Source organism: Poecilia reticulata, linkage group LG23, assembly GCF_000633615.1.
Source record: "Poecilia reticulata strain Guanapo linkage group LG23, Guppy_female_1.0+MT, whole genome shotgun sequence".
Classification (NCBI taxonomy): Eukaryota; Metazoa; Chordata; class Actinopteri; order Cyprinodontiformes; family Poeciliidae; genus Poecilia; species Poecilia reticulata.
Window position 1 is genome coordinate 4,140,159 of NC_024353.1, and position 18,092 is coordinate 4,158,250.

The following is an 18,092-nucleotide window of genomic DNA, read 5'->3' on the forward strand; positions in this document are numbered from 1 at the left end:
TTGTCAATTTGCACTTTTTAATATCTACTTAAAATTTCTGGAGGACAACAAGCTGGGAAACATTCTAGAAATGCAGAAGGCAAACTCATTTTTTAAAAGTTAATCTAATTCATAAGATAGAACTGCGTTAACCTCCATTACGTCATTGTCCATCTTCATTTACATATTTTTTTAAGTATGCTCTGCTACTCAAACAATGCTTCCATCTGGTGGACGTAGGCATGCTTGAATAGTATGGATACAGTTGCAAGGCAGAGCAGACTGGAAAATGAGTTTTCTTTGTTGCTTCCTTGATTCAGGAAAGGATGAAGTAGAAAAGGTATCCTGCACTAAGCATCAGTCAAGTCACAGTGGAAACTGGGCACACTTTTAATTTGCTACAAGACAGAATTTGTATGAAAACTATCCAGCTCATCCTTAAACTCAGTGATTAGTGATTAGTACTCAGTGATATACATCACCCATTTCTTTATAATTCACTTGATGTGAAGAATAAAAGTTTCTAAGATCTGGCCTCTCGCATTAAACAACCTAATTGAAAACAAATTTATTAGCAGTTAGTTTTCATTGAAAAACACCGACTAGTTCACGCAGACACACCTTGCACCTTCAGGGTTTTTTTCCACTCCCACAAAGCAGCATCTTTAGCATGCATTTGGCATTACTTCTTATGTGTGCTGGAGGATCAGAAGGGGACATCTGCTGTGTGTTGAGTGAGTGAGGAGGACTATTTGAGTGAGCGTGTTGAGGACCCTGATTGATGTTGCGCACGGTGGAAAGTCCCAGCGGTCCCATTAGCAGCTACAGTCTACATTAGTGTCACACCAGTCAGCCATGATGCGAGACTGTTTCACTACCACAGCCATCAGTAACCTGCGCGGTCTACGACGTGACACTCGGGTATGAATGAATCGAAAGCAGCCCCTTTCCTTATGAGCACCAGTGGAAACCAAAGACATGCAGCCCTCGCCTCTTGTGAAATTGCTCCCATTTTCAGCAGTTCACATTTGGCATTCATCAAACTGTGTATCGACTTCCAGTCTCATTGTTCCCTTTGAGGTCGGTTCTCACTCATAACTGTACACTTGGGATTATCAAAAGTTGAATTCTGTCGCTCTCCTTTAACTTATTTACATGAAAACAGACGGGGAGATTGTGTACAATACTTGCTCCGGGCTTCCATGCTTTGTTTTCCTCGAAGTGGCCAGATGCAATGTTTCATCACTTCCTCTTTCTCCCCGGTGAAAAATGATACTGGCCTTATTCACAGGTGCACCGTGGATAAGATATGAATCACAGGAAAAGCTGTGCTTTAAAGGTCAACGTATACATGTGTGCTGAACAACCGCACCCCAGAAAAGTTTTCAGAGAAAAAGATAGCTCAGTGTTGAGCATTCCCACAGCCTTCAGCATGACTAAGTTCCCCACAAAGCCCTAAGGACCATGCCATCTGTCAGGCTAATATTTTTTTTTACCTCAAATAAAATGTTTCTGGTGCCATAAAAGCACTAGGAATAAGAAAACACTGTTTTATAAAAGGCTTCATGTAACTACCTCTCCTAAAACAATTAGCTGCAAACATGACAACATCACTCTGATGTGTTTGTGGAAAAATGATTTATTCTTTCAATCATTACCCTGATCCCTCCTTTGCTCCCACACTAGTTCCAACTCACAATGGAGCTGTTTGTAAAAGCTCGAGAGGGAATTTTAGTTGACATAATTATAATGATCTGTAACTCAACCAAGACAAACAAGCTCGAGTATTTAAAATTCCACACTAACTCGACTAAGGCGAGACGAAATGTATCACGTTATGACAAGACAAGCTCCTACTCAGAATCAACGGGGGGGGGAGATTATGAATTGTTAATAGATGAACAAACACTGTGAAAACATCGTATTACCTCTGAACATTTACATGATCAGTGTGGAACATCTGAGAACACCTATGAAAAGAATCTGGATAAATACCTTTTCACTTTCACACTTTTAATGTTTTGTCTCATCTGTCTCAATGACAAGCTGCAATGTTTGCTTTAGGATTTTATGTCAAAAACAAACCCAAAGAAGCTCATAATTTTGAGGTGGTAGGAAAGTACATGATTTTTACTTTTTTTTTTTTTTTTTTGCAAATTCAAATCTGAAAACCTGAAGGTGAACCTAAAGTTCAGTCAGAAGTCTTTTTGATACTCTCACAAAATTTCCTCTAGTTTTGCCCTGTATTTAGTTAAATCCAGCCTCCCATCAAAATATTGGCACTTAAAATTCACGATTGTGGTTGTAGCAGGACAGAATATGAAAAACTGCAAAGGCACTATAGATCCCACTCTATATATTGTCACCTTCCTATAATAATGGCCCAAGTCATTTTTTGCAAAAAGGAAATTTGGCAGAAAAAAAAGAAAAAATACTCTCTTTTTTGCCAAAAGATGAATTAGGCAAAAATGTCTTAGCAAAAAAAACACTTGGGCCAATATTTTAGGAAGGTGACAATTTGTGTCTTTACAATGATGGCCTTAGTTTTGATTTGCTACATAAAAACATATGTTGCTCCTGGTATTTCTCTGTGCGACACAAGCGAATTCATGAAATCAGCAGGAAACAATATATAAGGAGAGACACGGTTCACCTAAGCAAACTTAACTCCAACTTTAACAAAGGGAACAAACTTTAAAGAAACATTTTTGTTTTTGACGTTAATCTCAACTCCACAGGGCATCACAGTGGAAGCAAAGGAGGCCAAAGAAGTCAGGCCAATTATGCTTGCTGCATGTTTTGGAAGGATTTTCAAGTCCTGTTGCTGTTTCCTCTCATTTGCCAGCAGTTATTACTTAATTTTATTATAAAGAATGTTGTAAAAGAAGAAAACTGCTGCAACCACACCAGCCTTGTAACTACATGAATCAATTTATTATTCAAGAAGAGAAAGATTCAGGAAGATGGTCAGTAAACAGATCCCTTGCTATTGATTAAATAGATGCTAATCTTTTTCTTATAAACCGGCAGTAATATTATTTGTAAAAGCAACCAATGTCCTCTGAACACTCCTTGTTCAGAACACTGCTTTTTAACACAAACCATAGTTTGAATTATTGAATTTTAATTATCCGCACCATATGCTTTAAGCTTTGACAAATTGAATAGAAATGTTAATAACCCATCAATTTCGTGTTTGTGTTGGTGTACTGAACAGGAGGTAGACAGCAGGGTTTTTTGGCATCGATTACCAAGATCAACCTACATGGAAACACTGAGGTTCGGGAAGGAGACAAATAAATGACTATACATAACAGGTGCACCCGTTGGTTTACGTGTTAGAGGAGTTCAAAATGAAGAGCCAATCCAGAGCTATAAAAAAGTCAGCTAACTTTGAGGGTTCCTTCGTTTTGCTAATGTTGAAGGGGGTTTAAATTTTGATCGACTGCGATTCCTCTGCGGAGACAGTTGCAGAGTTGAGCCAAAAGGCCGCCCGCTGTGAGCAGCATGGCAACTTTAAAGCTCCCCCCCCTCCATCGACGATACAGCAAATCTACTTGGACAGATGTCTGAAACACATATTCCTTCAGCCTTTGGCGGACAATGAGCAGAAAGCAGCAAGCGGCAGAGGATAGCGGTGTCAGTAATGAGAATGGATAGCAGCTCGGCTGAACTCTCTGAGCCCCATTGATCACACGGATGTGAAGACTGATGGACCTCGGTGCGGGGTGAGTGCAGTGTGCATGTTCTAATTCTTCTCAGATCTATTCTCATTTGGCCCTGTATTGACAACTTCTCCTCTGGAAGCCTCTGTTGCACTAAGGTTGGTTGATTATTGTACAGAAGAAAAGAGTAAACACTCCTTTTTACAGCTTCTGGAGGAAAGTTCTACCTTTGAAAACATTTAAGAATGGATCCAATGCGTCTCTGTGATTGTCAAAGTATAAATGATCAGTGTCTACTTTTTTTCTGTTCAACTGTGTTTAGCTTGTTGTTCACATCAGGTACTTCCATGTCCAAATGAAGAATTATGTTTAACAATGTGAAAGGAAAGAAGTAGCACAAGGAAACTGAAAGGTGAAGAAGACTGATTGAGATAAACCTGGAATTCCAAACTCTGGCGTCAACGCGGAAGGCAATGGCCAAACAAGATGAAAGTAATGATACCAAAGTCGTCAGCTCAGATTTCAGTTTACAAAATTAAGATTTAGATAGTAATTTATCCACACAGGAGATCAGAGAAACGGTTGTATGACATCAAACCAGAACATATAAACAGATTTGAAAGCAATCAGTGGCGAGTCCAAGCTTCCTAAAATTCGCCCCAGTGGGAAAAGACCACTTTTCAGAAAAAACCTGCAAACTAAAAAATAAAACTTTTGGCAGCCTTCAGGCAAATGTTGAAGTTCACTCCAAGCTAATGCTACACACGTAGCAGTGAAAAGGAAAGATAAAATATTCAGATCAGTATAGAGTTTTTTGTTTTGTTCTATTTAACTGACAAAAAAACAATGCTACTACAGCTTATTAGCAGCAACAAAGCATGTCCTAATCAGGTAAACTCTATCCAAATTAATGTTTACGAAAAAAAAAAAAACAGCTCGTCGCCTCACTGGTCTGGCTGTTGTGCCAGCTAAAGCTACTAGCTGTAGCCGTGGTATGAACTGTGTTGCATCTCCCCATCATCAGCTTTGGGATGTTTCTTCTCCAGTTAGTTCTCCGGTTGTTTTAATGAGGAAAACAAATCATTCTGTGATTGCCAAGCAAGATTTATGAAAAGTGTCATGACAGACACCATCCCATACATGGTTAGGGCCTTCCTTTTCTCAGTGGTTGAGACTTTATAGGCTATTTTTGTTTCAGGAAAGAAAAAAAAACACCCACTTGGAAAAACAATGAAAAGGCCAATTGAGATTTATTTATGTTTCATAATTTTAGTTTTTATATACTGCAGCTTTCTCTGTTAATCTAATATTATTTTGACTTCCATGCTCTGAAGCAACAGTGTGTTCACATTTGCTCAAGCGCTATTAAAACGTGCCATTTCCCTTCCTTCTCCTTTTCCGCCGCTCCACACCACATAAATGTCATACTAGTCTTTGTGAGCATTAATCTCTATGAAACTGGGGGCCCAGTCACTCTCCAAAACAAACCAGTCTTGTTGAACTGCTCCCCTGCTGAATCACAGAAGCTTGGCAGAGCTGATGGAACCAGGAAAGTGAGGACGAGAAAGACGGGAGTGAGGGAGGAGGGCTGTCTGTCCATTTCAGGGATAGTGAGGCCTGCTGCAGCAGCAGTGGGGTCTCCAGTGGGAAAAATATCAGCGGCGCTATGGAGTGAGGCTGACACTTCCATCATTATCAATGAGAGGAAGAGTCCTGTCAGAGCACACAAAAGAGGAAAAGACAATCCCTTATAAATACAGAAAGGAATGGAAGGATGGATTGGGGAAAAGCGAGTAGGAGGTAAACAACACATAAGGAAGAAGCAGACAAAGAGTAGGATTTAAATGAAAAAGGGATTTCCAATTAGAATCCGCAAAAGAGCAGGAGAGAGCTGATGGACGAGGTAGATAAAGTGACACAAACACACGGGAAAATTAAGAGAGATACGGAAAAGATAGCGATCTGGAAAGACAAAGAGGAAGGCACAAAGAATAGCATCAGTGAGCATAAAAACCGCAAGCCAGAGAGATGAATGACTTTCAGAAGAATGAGGCAGAGGAGATCAATAGGGAGAAAACAGACAATGGGAGACAGAATTACATGAAAAGGAGAAAAATGTCCTGTCACAATGGCACATCAGAGTCCGCATGTGGCACCACTTGATAAGAAGTGTCTTTGCCACTTTCCACGCTGGCACCCCGAATCCCTCCTCCTCCTCTCCCCATCGCAACCATCTGTGCCATATAAACACACCAAGCTGTCCGTCACCGACTCGAGCTCACGACACTGCCAGTTTTGTGACATCACTCAGGAGTCCAGTTTTCAGCATCCGAGGGGCCCGGAGATTGGTGACATCATTAGCCCGCAAGTAGAAGGTGCCAAGCACTTACTGAGGAGGATTTGAGTCATGTGAGCTGGGATGCCATCCAGAGCAGCCTAATAGTTATTCCACTTAGGCACATCCACGTTCACAAGTCCCCCTCCTCATCTCGCTCCCCTTAACTGTCCCCCATCTTTCCATCTCAAACTGCTGTGAACAGCTGTGGGTATTTGAGTCTGGCTCATGCACTGCCCAGCGGGGCAGCGACCCGCCGGCCAGGAATGACGGACATCTGACACAGAGGAGAGGGCCGTTGAACTCAGCAGGGCAAAAGTTAGACTCATGGATGAATGACTTCTAGATATGCACACACGCAGGCCAATGAATCCTCAATGATAGCCACTGACACTCAGTACAGAAATAATGCAGAAGAATTATTTCTGTACTGAGAAATAATTCAGTACAGAATTATTTCTGTAAATCAACCGTGGTAGAATGCTATACAGCAGACATCTACACATGGAGAGTAAGCTGCATAAAAAAAGGGTTTTGCTAATAAAACTAGGCTTTTACAGAATGCTGTGTCCATGTATTTTTTTATTGAAAGTTGAGTGAAGTGGAAAAGTGTGGTCAAAAGGCAACAGTGCAGCACTGAGATTTTGAAGGAAAGTCGAATCAGTGGTGTGCACCTGTAAGTTCAACAAACTCAACGCTGCCCAAACGAAGACATGTAAAGTCTATTCTTTCAACATCTTTTGCATGTCTTATATGACTATAGGCACTCCTGCCAAAGATGTGATCAAACTCTTTAAAATAAATTGTTACAGAGAGTTACTGACCCCGAGGTGCCACTCTTTGTTGGATTTCTCCTCCTCCAATGAGCGTTAGAGGTTGTCATTTAACCTCATTAGTTAATGGTTTTGTCACTCTCGCAATAAATTCAACTGGTCAATCTTTTATGAAAATATTTAAAAAACAAAAAAGTGATACTTGCTCTACCCTGTTCATACTTTGAGAAGAATGAAACAATTTTGGATTAGCTATGAAAAGTAAAGGGTATACCCGCCACCCAAAAAAAAAAACATCGATAATGCCATTGATGATCTATGGATAACAGATCAGGTGTTGACCTGAAATTCTCCATCAGTCCAGAAAAAGAAAATCCGGACTTCTTTGACTTTCTCCCAGACATGAATATTTCCTCCTCACAAACTCCTCCTGCGCTGCCGTGCTGAATTTAGGAGATGCTACGGCAGTTCTTTCTTAGCCCGGGCAGGTATCCAAACAGTCTCCAAAGGCTTTGATGAAGTGTTCTGTCATGATGTCAGCCTCTTTCTCCAGCTCACCTGGGAGCTCCCTCACCTTTAACAGCTCCTAGCTGAGTGAAAATGAGGACCAGAAACAGAAATGAAGGGCAACAAACCTACTCTTCTCCTCATTTAATGACTAAGACAACAAAAAAAAATCTTTGATATGGACTTATTAGCATTTTCTCCTCTTTTCCCTCCTTTATCCTACTCTTCTTATAATCCTCACTTCCTCCTGCTCACTAGCTGTCAGCAGGTTAAAAAATGGCTCGACACAACCGAGGGAGAAACAATTACTCATGGCTGTATGCGCAGGCTGTGTAGACATTGGGAGCCCTGTACTCCTTTGCGATCTCTGCGCCATGTGTTTCTAATTAAACGGTGCACTGGAGGAATTATCAAAGCTTAGGATTGCATAATGAGCACTGGCAGAAATCTGCGGCGGGCGGCGACACACTTTGTCTCGAGAGGCACACAATTTAAAATTTAAATGGAAACGTGTCAGTAAGTGTCTGGCAGATGCTATCTTTTTTTTCTTTTTTTTTTTTCTTCTTCTTCTTCTTCTTCTTTCCCGTCCCTGAGAGATGGGTTCTCGAAGAGTATCAGATATTTTTGTGCCACAAAAACGCAGGCTCAGGCTCAGAGAGGGGCCAAAGAGTTGATTTATTACAGCATTTTTTTTTCCTGCCGGTTCCTATTTATAAACGCAATCCAGCCTTTAGATGCCGATTCCACGCATGTGTGACGGTCACTAACACCTACCCTGATTCTCATCATCGTCATAACAGCGCCAGTTGGCCGAAGACGGGCACGGATGATTTAGCTCAGCAAATGGAAGCAGTGTTCATCGTCACACAGAAGGACACTTCTGTAATAGACATCAGGCTGGCTTTTGTAAAACATCACACACGAGCCCGTGCGCCAATGCGCTCGCAATACAAAGCGGCACGTACACATGCACGCTTAAATCCCGGTCTCCATGGTGATTGTTTTAATGCCCATGTGAACTTGCCCCCTTCATCTGTTTCCGTTTGTAGGGGTAGAAAAGAAAAGAGCATATATAAAAAAAAAAAATATTCGTTCCAGAAACACTTTACTATTTTAGCTCACGCACTATATTTTGAGTAACATGGAGGAGAACAATGAAAGCTAAAATGAATGTTAAAAATAATTCAGCGGGCAGTTACTTCTTTTTTAGAAAACATATAATCTCCAAAGTCCAATTTGGTTTTACCGCTTTGCCTCTGATCAAGTAAAGGTTCCCACTTTTTTTTTTTTTTTTTTTTTTTACAAAGAAAGAAAGTAAAACCTGATGTACGCCGCCTGCTTGGTGCCAAGATGGCCATTTAGACCACCGAGTCCATCTGGTGGATAAACAAAGAATCACATCATCTGTTACTTTAATGTTCACTTAAGACTGAAGCCAACCCTTTAAGTATAAGTTCTACAGAGGAAAATATGGTTCTCGCTGGGCATTTCCCACATGCAAACACATGCAGGCAGATAAAACACACAAAGATAAAAAGGCACATGGAATCGATATGAAAAACAAGGAAGACGACGGACGTAATGTGAGGCATCTGTGTCCCAGTTTTGCACCGTATGAACCGCTTTCTGATAGAGCGAACAATTGTGTGCGGGAGTCATCCAGAGTTTCTTCCTGATGTATAAACACACACACACACACACACTTGCGGTGAAAGTACGGGTGAAGCTTTTCTTGCTCTGCTGGAAATGGCTTACCAGTGTCTGCTGTACTGTCTGGACACCAAACCACAATCAGAGTTCAATCTGTCACGAATAAATCTTGTGCTTATGTGGATTACAACTTTTAGTACCTGAGGAGGAAAATTAAAAACTGCAGCCAGTTTTAGAAAGATTCAACTTCAAAGCTCCTCAGACGTCAATTCAAAACGGCAGGTTATGGATTAAATATTCGTTTTTGGGAAGTTTTATAAAAATAAATACATAAATAGAGTGTTTTAACATCACTTTTTTTTCATACAGCGAACTGCTCCAAGAATCCTGTAATGCCGTCTGTATAATGCTTCGGCTCCTGCATGGAGATGCAGCAAGAAACAGTCTGGCAAAATAAATGAAGATGATTTTCAGCTTGATCAGCTCCGATTGGTAACCAGTTGTCAAATCATAAACCTCATTACAAATTTAAAGTGCACAATATGGCAATCGCAAAGAAATGCTCCTATGCAGTGGTTGGTAAGAAGTTATATTTAAGGTGCCGTCTCATCAGATTTGGGTGCCAGTAATATTTATTTGTCCATCTGAAAGGTTCTTTTTCACCCACTGATGATAAAACATGACATTGCCAAAATATTACTATGTTTTCGGAGCTGTTTTAAATTTGGTATGTTACAGTAACAGATATTAAAAATGGTTTGCTACTTAAAAAATAATTTCAAATAACAGGCTGCAGTTTTTTTGTTTTTTTATTTGGAAGATCAAGTAAATACAGCTTCACTGCAATTCATTTGTTGCGACTTCTTCAGAAACCATAAAAAATGTGTAGTGCCAGTTTCCATTTTCACATCATATTGTATTTTCGCAGTTTTTAAATTTAATCTTTTTTTTTTTCTCTGCATGGTCGACTGCCCATCTGTAAATCGTTTTTTTTTTTTTTGTTTTTGTAAGGCAGATTAAGTATGCTGAATAGTTCCACATGTAGAAGTTTGAGTTAGCCTGAAGAAATAAGATTCTTTCAACATGTGTGACTAGTGTTTCTCCACTAAAATGATGTGTAATAGGCTTAGAGAGCTCATAACATTTTAATTTAAGTTTACACTGAAGGTGATTTTGCTCCTATGTTTATTGCTTCCATCTGATAAAGGATTACGTTTGTTCTTAGCACATTCTAAAACACTTAAGTTTTAGAATGTGCCAGAGTTATCAGAATTTCTTTGAATGATAAACTTCTACATATATATCAATTCTGAATCGTATAAATGAATGATAAGCCCTGCAAATTTTCCTCAGGCTCTCCCCCCCACCCCTCTTTAAAAAAAAAAAAAAAAAAAGAAGCAGAACAGAAAATACAGAAACAGATGCTAGCTCTGTTTATAAATCACTTCATCTTGTAATCATTATTTGAAAATACGTTCCACAGATGGGACGCATCAGACACCCGGACCTACCACTACAACATCCAAAATCATGTTCAGAGGATAAATCTTGATTTATTGAGACGCGCTTTCGACTGAGCCAATGTTTAAAGAATTCACAGACGCGAGGATTCCGATGCTTCCACAGCTGCACACCTTAAGCCTCGCACGCACCTCTCGTCTGCGGGAGAGAAAATTAAGCCTGACGTTCTGAGAGACGGACGCAGAGACCGTATCACCCCAACATGAAGCGACATGCAATGCTTATATTCCTAAACCTGAACAGCAGATATGCAAATGTCCAGAATTTATCTCTGTAAAGGCAAAGAAACAAGTGGAAAAACTTCAACTGGACGGCTACAGAAATGCATAATGTTACACTTTGCCACATCACGGAGGAACAGAAAACATCTCCGACATATAATTTTCTTATCCTTTTATTCATAAAAAGCTTGCAAAAGATAATGTTAAAATACTTTAGAGGACGTGGGAAAAGTACATAAAAGTGTGATAACCAGTTGGAATATGGAGATGCTGATATACTCATGATGTATTTGCTAAAAATTACAAATGCATGTAAAAATAATGTACCTAAAATTGTGCGTTGAAAAAAAACAAAAGACATTGCCACGTTATTATCAATGTCAATTTCAAATTTATTTATACAACACTTTTAAAAAACAGGCTTAAAACTAACCCAAGGTGCTGTACAAAAATGCTAATGGGATAATAGAATAAGTTGATTATAGTCAACTCTGGATGTTCTCAAGAAAGAATTCATAGAGCTAACTTTTTCATACAAGTGCATTTTAACAAAGTAAGCTTTTCTGAAAACTTAATTCTTCATTTAAAAATCGTAAAAGGCCAATAAAAAAAAAACAAGTTATTAGAGACAGATTTTGGACAAGTTATCTTATGAATGTTACACGATCATAGGAAATTCAATAGGAATCTGTGTATTTGTATAGAGCCGATTCGCAGAAAATTTCATCTGAAGGAACTGTACAAGACCAGCAGACCTGAAATGTATACCAAAGCCTATAGACAGATCCTGTCTTACGGTCAGATTCAAATTCAATTACCGACATTCTAACTCGCCTTCAGTTAAAAAAAAAAAAAGAGTGTGGTCAAACTAAGTTTGTTTTACCAACTTAGTAAAATATTTTCTATCTGCGAAAGCCTCGCTGTTCGAATTAAGTCGTTGCACATGCAGCAATCCATCCTCCTAAATAAGCATGTGGTTGATCGGTTGAGAGCACCTAGACGTACCACCTAGCAATACCTCACACTGTGCTGTGCAGGAAAAACTCCATTTTATCAGGACGAAATTCAAAGCTGAACCTGGCTCATTGTGTGCAGGCACCTACTGTGATCAAACGCTGTTTTTAGATGACAGGACGAGTTCTGTGTCCAAAGCCATCAATAAAAAGTTGAGTGGAAGGAAAAGGTGAAACAAGCAGCATGATCACATCAGGCTCTAGTGGATCGTAAACCAAGCCAGATTTAAGAATTTATCAAAGCATTTATTTAGTACCAAAAAAAACCTCATCCCCACTGTAAAACACGGTGATGCTTTCCTTCAGCAGTAACAGGGAAACTAGTTAGAGTTCATGGGCAGATTGATGGAGCTAAAAGGTAAAATCCAGGAAGACACAGCGTTACCAGCTGCAAAGGTCAAGCCACATGGACATGACCCAGTCAAAGTCTCGACATAAATTCTATCGCAAATGTGTGGCAAGACTTGGAAAAGAACGTTTACAAGTGCTCTCCTTCCAGTAAAATTGACGTTAGCTTATTTTGCAAATAAAGGGCAAAATTCTGATTCCAACTGAGCAAAGATGGTGGAGACATAAACCTGCAACTTTAATTTCAGTAAATAAGATTTTACAAAAGTGTCCACTTAATTTAAGACATTTGCGTGACGCACTTTTAATGTTTTAAAACCACTCCACCTCACAACAACACACTGCTTTGTATTAGCCTATCATGACGTGCATTGAAGTCCGGGACCAAAATGACAAAACATCAAAAAGTTCAAAGGGTTATGAGAACTTAAGACAACTCAACTTATCGCTGTGAGCGTTATAATAGAGCGCCTTGTGTTTTTGAGTTTACTTCCTAAAACAGAAATGCTCAGCACTGAGCTCAAATATCTTCAAGTCAAGGTCGCTCCCGTCTCACCAATCCCAACAATCTCACAGGAAGAAGTAGAGTTTCTTCTCACGCTACTTGGTTCCTGTGCCCCCTCATTTTTTATTTTTTTGCGCATGATAAATACGTTCTCCCTCCAAATATCATAACCGCTTCTTCCTCCGTCTCTATTCATCTTCAGAGCATAAACAAACACGGGTTGACAGACTAATTTGTTTAGAAAGGTCTTATTCTTCCCAGCTTACGGATAAACCGACATCAAATTTCTGCTTTTCTGGAAAACTGTCAGTCTTGTTCCTCCGGAAACGTAGATAGAGCTGGAATCATCTGGAAATCTGACAAACAAAGCACACATGTGCAACAGCTGTCGAGCAACCACACACAGCAAGCACGGGATGCAGATCCTCTCAAAATAACAATGGTCCTTGCTATATTTTGTAGATAATTGTTCTTAGATTATTCTGTATTATCGCCACTTTTTTCCTTCCCCCCACTGAAAACATTGCAAAACTTATTTTCACACGTAAAAACAATGACTTTACACCAAGTGTTAACAGATAAGTTGTTTAAAAATAAATACCCAAAACATTTTCCAAAGTAAAATTGCTCAAATCTCAAGAATTCTTGAAATGCAATTACATAAAAAAAAACATTTCAATGTCTCTTTGACATATTAATATGCAACTTGCAAAAAAAAATTTAAATAAAAAATACATAAATGGAGATGAACCGGCGGGTGAATCCATTGATGGATGGACTTTTGATTGAATGGATAGATGAATTAAAGGGTAACATGTGGATGGACAGATGGAACAGTAGATGAAGGAATGGAAGAGTATATGGACATACCGAAGAACCAAAACTATGGATGGATGCAATATATAAAGAAAGAAGACAGGAATAGTCTATTTGCTCCTCTCATACTTATGCAGACCATGAAAATCCGGTGTCATACTTCGATTTTTTATTTATTTTTTCAAACTACGTAATAATAAAAAGACAAAGCAATGAACCCATACAGACACAATCAGTATATGGTAAACAGGCTATGATTAGAAAAAAATAGTCCAGTATCCCACTTAAGCAAGAAGCACGACATTCCTCTGCATTTACAGGTTTGCTTGCTACACATAGGCAACCAGAGTAATCACTTTAAGACCAATTCGTGATCCCACAGACTCTTCTCTATGATCATTGAAGCAAATCCGTGAAGTACATTCTAGAGTAAGCACACATGATCTCAAACCACAACTCACAGCCATCTACAGTATGTAGCACAAAGGACGTGTTACACAAACACCAAAGAACAAGCCTACACTGTGTAGAGATGCTAATTTAAAAGCCAGCTTTTTTTTTTTTTTTTTTTTTTTTTTAGAATGCATAACAGGAGTAATGAAGCACATCTTCTTTTGAACAGGGATCTCAACAGAGCCCCGCTGAATCACTGGTACACCAGAGAACCACCATGGTATGTGTGGTAGTGGCTCCAACATCACAGCTAAGCTGTGAAAACCTCCTGACCACCACCACCCCCCCCCCTGACATCTGGTTGGCATCGCTCGACGCCCTCATCAATACGGCGCTCATCATCATCATTATCAGACAGGAGATTCGTCATGAAACACTTTGTGAAGTTTGTTTGCCTCTGAACCCACTCTCCCATGGACACAGACCCGCCCACACACAGTGAAACATACACATGCATATTCTAGAAAGCCACAACTCTCTCAACTGCGGGGGAGCCGGGGAGAATGTTAGAAACACTGCGGTACTTGGGGTAGGCTTGCATTCTAAATTACTAACTCGTATTTAAATATCCCAATAAAACTCTGGGATTCGGCAGAGTCAATTTTGCCTCAGTGGGAAACGTCCCTGGATTACTTGTGGAGTTATGCTTTCCTTACACTTAAAAACATTTTGAATTCCTCTTTCCGGCTTTTTTTGTTTTGGACAATTTTTTTTTCTGTGGTTCTGATGTGTTGGTTGTTGATTAGTTAGGTTAGGAAGATCAAGAACATTCCAGAAACCACCACAGCTCAGGGCGGCCATAACTGCAAAATACTAGAACGTGACGTCTATTTTGGGGTTGAATAATGAAGAACAAACATACACTTTTTCAAAAAGAGGAAGGACGTATTTTCCTATGTGGGATACTGACATTTGTGGAAAAAGATGTTAAGAATAGCTCATCGTTTGCAACCCTAATGACAAGAAAAATACACCCGTACAATGTTATTGATACTTTGTGTCACAGCGTCGTTGAAATTCAATACAATTATTCCACATTGAACATTCTGCTAAAAACCTGCATTTTTAAGAATTGTGTCAATATCCCATTACATTAGTTGGGTTTTTTTATTGCTTTTGTCAAAGTTGAGAGCCGTTGTGGAAGGTCCAGACTGCAACTTGCAACCATTACAACTTTTTACTAGGCACTCTTTGTTCTGAATGGACAATAATCCCAAAAACACATTGAAATTCTTTCTCAATGAGGACAGCTTTAAGGTTTCAAATTATATTGATGCCGTGGTTTACATTTTCTGCATCTTGAGTAACAGTGCCGAGGTTATCTGAGCAACTCCATCTCCTTTACGTCCCTTTTGATCCCTGCAGAGATCTCTCAAGCACATTAGTGGCCAGGGCTAACGTGTTGCAGGCCAGAGGCAAACTGGTCGAGAAGTGAGTTACAGTGTGACGGTCAGTGAGATTTAAAGACCAAATCAAATACAGACGTGGTTTTAGTCTAACCTGAACTGAACGTTGCGGTTTCTGGATTGCGAAATAAAGTCTTTGGTACGTCGATGAGTCTGTGAAGGAGCGAGTGGCAAATGCAACGGTTGCAGGGCAAGTGTTTTTATGCAGATAAATGGAAATTTGATCAAATTTTTCCAAAATCGCTCTTTTGTGTTTTTGCTTGAATTTCAAGCTGCCTTTGAACTATTTAATATGTGGCAAACGTTATATGAATATTTATGTAAAGCTGGCTTCAGGCAATGACATAGCCATATTTTCCATTGCTCACAAGGCATGTAAACAAGAACAATGGCCACAAAATTAATCAAATGACATCAAACAGATCTACAGACTCTCTTATAAGCTTCTCTTATACAAGAAAGCGTGTTACAGAAGTTCTTTCTCGGCATATTATTCCACAGGCGCCCCAGCACTCAATCATCACGACCGAAGCCATGCCCCAGCACATATTGAATACAGGTGCAGGTACCAGGAACTGAAGAATGTTTTAAAATGCAAAAAAAAAAAAAAAAAAAAGTAAATATCATAACTCAATGGTGCTACAACAGGCTGACATGTCAAACGCGCTCTTTGGTTTATCTGTATGTTATCCTAGCTAAGTTTTGGTGAGATTAAAAACTATAGAACAAAGTGTCCTTGAGCAACTTCTCCAGCTCTCCCAGTAAAATATCAGCCCTGCGGCGTCAGTGTGTTGAAAACAGGGAGGGTGTGCTGTGTGTACGCTTCTGATGCAAAGAGGCCCGCATTACATGGGAAGTGGTGAAATCTCCAGCTGCTCCCAATTCTCTTTCTGTTCTGCCTTGGCAGAGGGTACAGACCACATGCTAATGCGTACAGCCTCTCAGTTTGCTGTGTTTCTATCTTGTCAGTGGCTCTGGAGCGTAATATGAATGACATTCGCAGGAAACGGGTGACATCCTCCGACAGAAGATGAAGACAAAAGGGGACTGAAGCAGAACATGCTGGAAAACATCCAGGCTCTTTTAAAAGTTTGTTCTTTTTTTTTTTTTTGCTAAATGGGTGACAATGACAGATGGCCCAGAACAGATAAAGAGTCACGCAAGATATCTGGAGCAGGAAGGGAAAGAAGGAAGGAAAACTTCCATTAATAGCAAAGTCAAAAGGCAAAAGCACAAGGCAAACAATGCGGATGCGTCAAGTTTACTTTGTCTGAGCAAAGTCAGTAACTGTCCTAAAATCTCAGAAATGAATATCAATCGCAGCATTTCACACTGAATAATATGGCAAAAGTTTAATTATACAAATTTGCTGTAAAAAATAAAATAAAATCTTTAAAATGACAAAATAAAAATTACTCGACCCAAAATCGTATCTTGAAATTGTCAGCACACGCCAAGAGCATTCCTCACCTCAGGCAAAACATTCAGAGTGATTTAAAACCAGCGATGGCTCATCAGTAAATTACCTTTATATTTTTTTGAATATGTTTATGACCATTTCATACATAGTTATTTATATCTTTGGAAATTTTTCACATTTTAAATCACATTAAAGCCACAAACGTTGGTTCCTAATATACAAAAAAAAAAAAAAAAAAAGAATATCACCATTACACAATGCTACCACCGTGTTTCACCATGGATGATGGAGAATTGGATAAAGCCATGCACTGTTTTCATCTCTGCCACAGCTGCAAACAGGAACGTTTAACGACTTTCTATTCAAGAGTGGCATGCATGTTCTACCTCATAAAATCCCAGAAGAAAGCGTTCAGGTATGTAGTAGTAACAGGTCAAAATGTGGAAAAAAAAAAAAGTTTAACGCATTTGAGAGGAACTTACAAATTGTTCACAGCATTAAGTGTTAGGCAGGTTTGAGAAGGAGGCAGAAAAAAAATATTAGAACACAGCAAAAGCAAATTGCAGAAAACTAAATCAGCTGCAGAGCAGGTTGATATTTCTTTTAGCATAGAAAAAAAAAGGAAGATTTACTTTCACAATAAAAACCTCAATGGAAAGAAGTTACAGATTTACTATAACATTTGTAGCAAAACACTCTTTTCACAAAATAATCTGAGATATGAAGTGTAAAGATTATCCTCTTAGAGCTCAAGTCTCTAAGAGGAGATTGCCGTTTGTCAAGACACGCAAACATCAATCTCAAGTTTTACAGAATCAGCAACACTTTTTCAACAACTACTATGGTTTCAAAAAAGGCATAATAGTCCATAGTAAGTTAACAAAAATAAATAAATGAAAGGAAACAGGAGGTGGGAGGGGGAGGAAAAAGTTTGCCTTGGTGCATGCAACATCTGGATGTTTGTTTTGCTGTATTGCACCAACTAAAACCAACATATTTTAAAAAATAAAACAAAACCAGTGTATACAGTATGGATAGAGCAGAGAAGAGTTTAAAAAACAATTACAGTCAAGGATTTCTAGGACTTTTGAGAAGTGTTTTTACAATTAGATCAATCAATGCAAGATGACAGATTAGGTGAAAAGGTGTTCTAAATTCAAACAAAAAGTCTTTGTCGCCCTCTAGTGGTTACAATGAAGACACACTACTCAGACGAGAGGAAACGGGACTTTCATATCCTTCTAAATTCACCCTGATAAATAAACCAATTATATTATTGTACCAATTATTCTATTAACTACCTAACAGATATTTGAAAATATGCAATTATCTTTAAACCAGCAGTGGTGTTAACGTCTTTAAAAAGTTAATGCAGCAATTTCTTTTTACCTTCGTTTACAAGCTTCAGAACAATTATATTGGTCAATCTATCATCAGGAACCACATGCCAGAGTTTTACTAGTTCATTAGCAACAATGCT

At 39.1% G+C, this 18,092-nt stretch overlaps 1 long non-coding RNA gene across 3 annotated transcripts in view; it reads left to right on the top strand.

Moving 5' to 3' along the window:
• LOC103459229 (uncharacterized) overlaps window positions 1-15,824 on the top strand; it is a 32,515-nt gene extending 16,691 nt beyond the window's left edge. For 2 of the 3 annotated variants that reach the window (XR_532698.2, XR_001776227.1), the window contains exon 5: window positions 13,956-14,074. This is a non-coding gene — a long non-coding RNA (uncharacterized LOC103459229). Of the gene's footprint in view, window positions 1-13,955 lie in introns of all 3 variants that reach the window. The other variant, XR_532700.2, reaches the window with a different exon arrangement.
• Window positions 15,825-18,092: the final 2,268 nt, after the last annotated feature.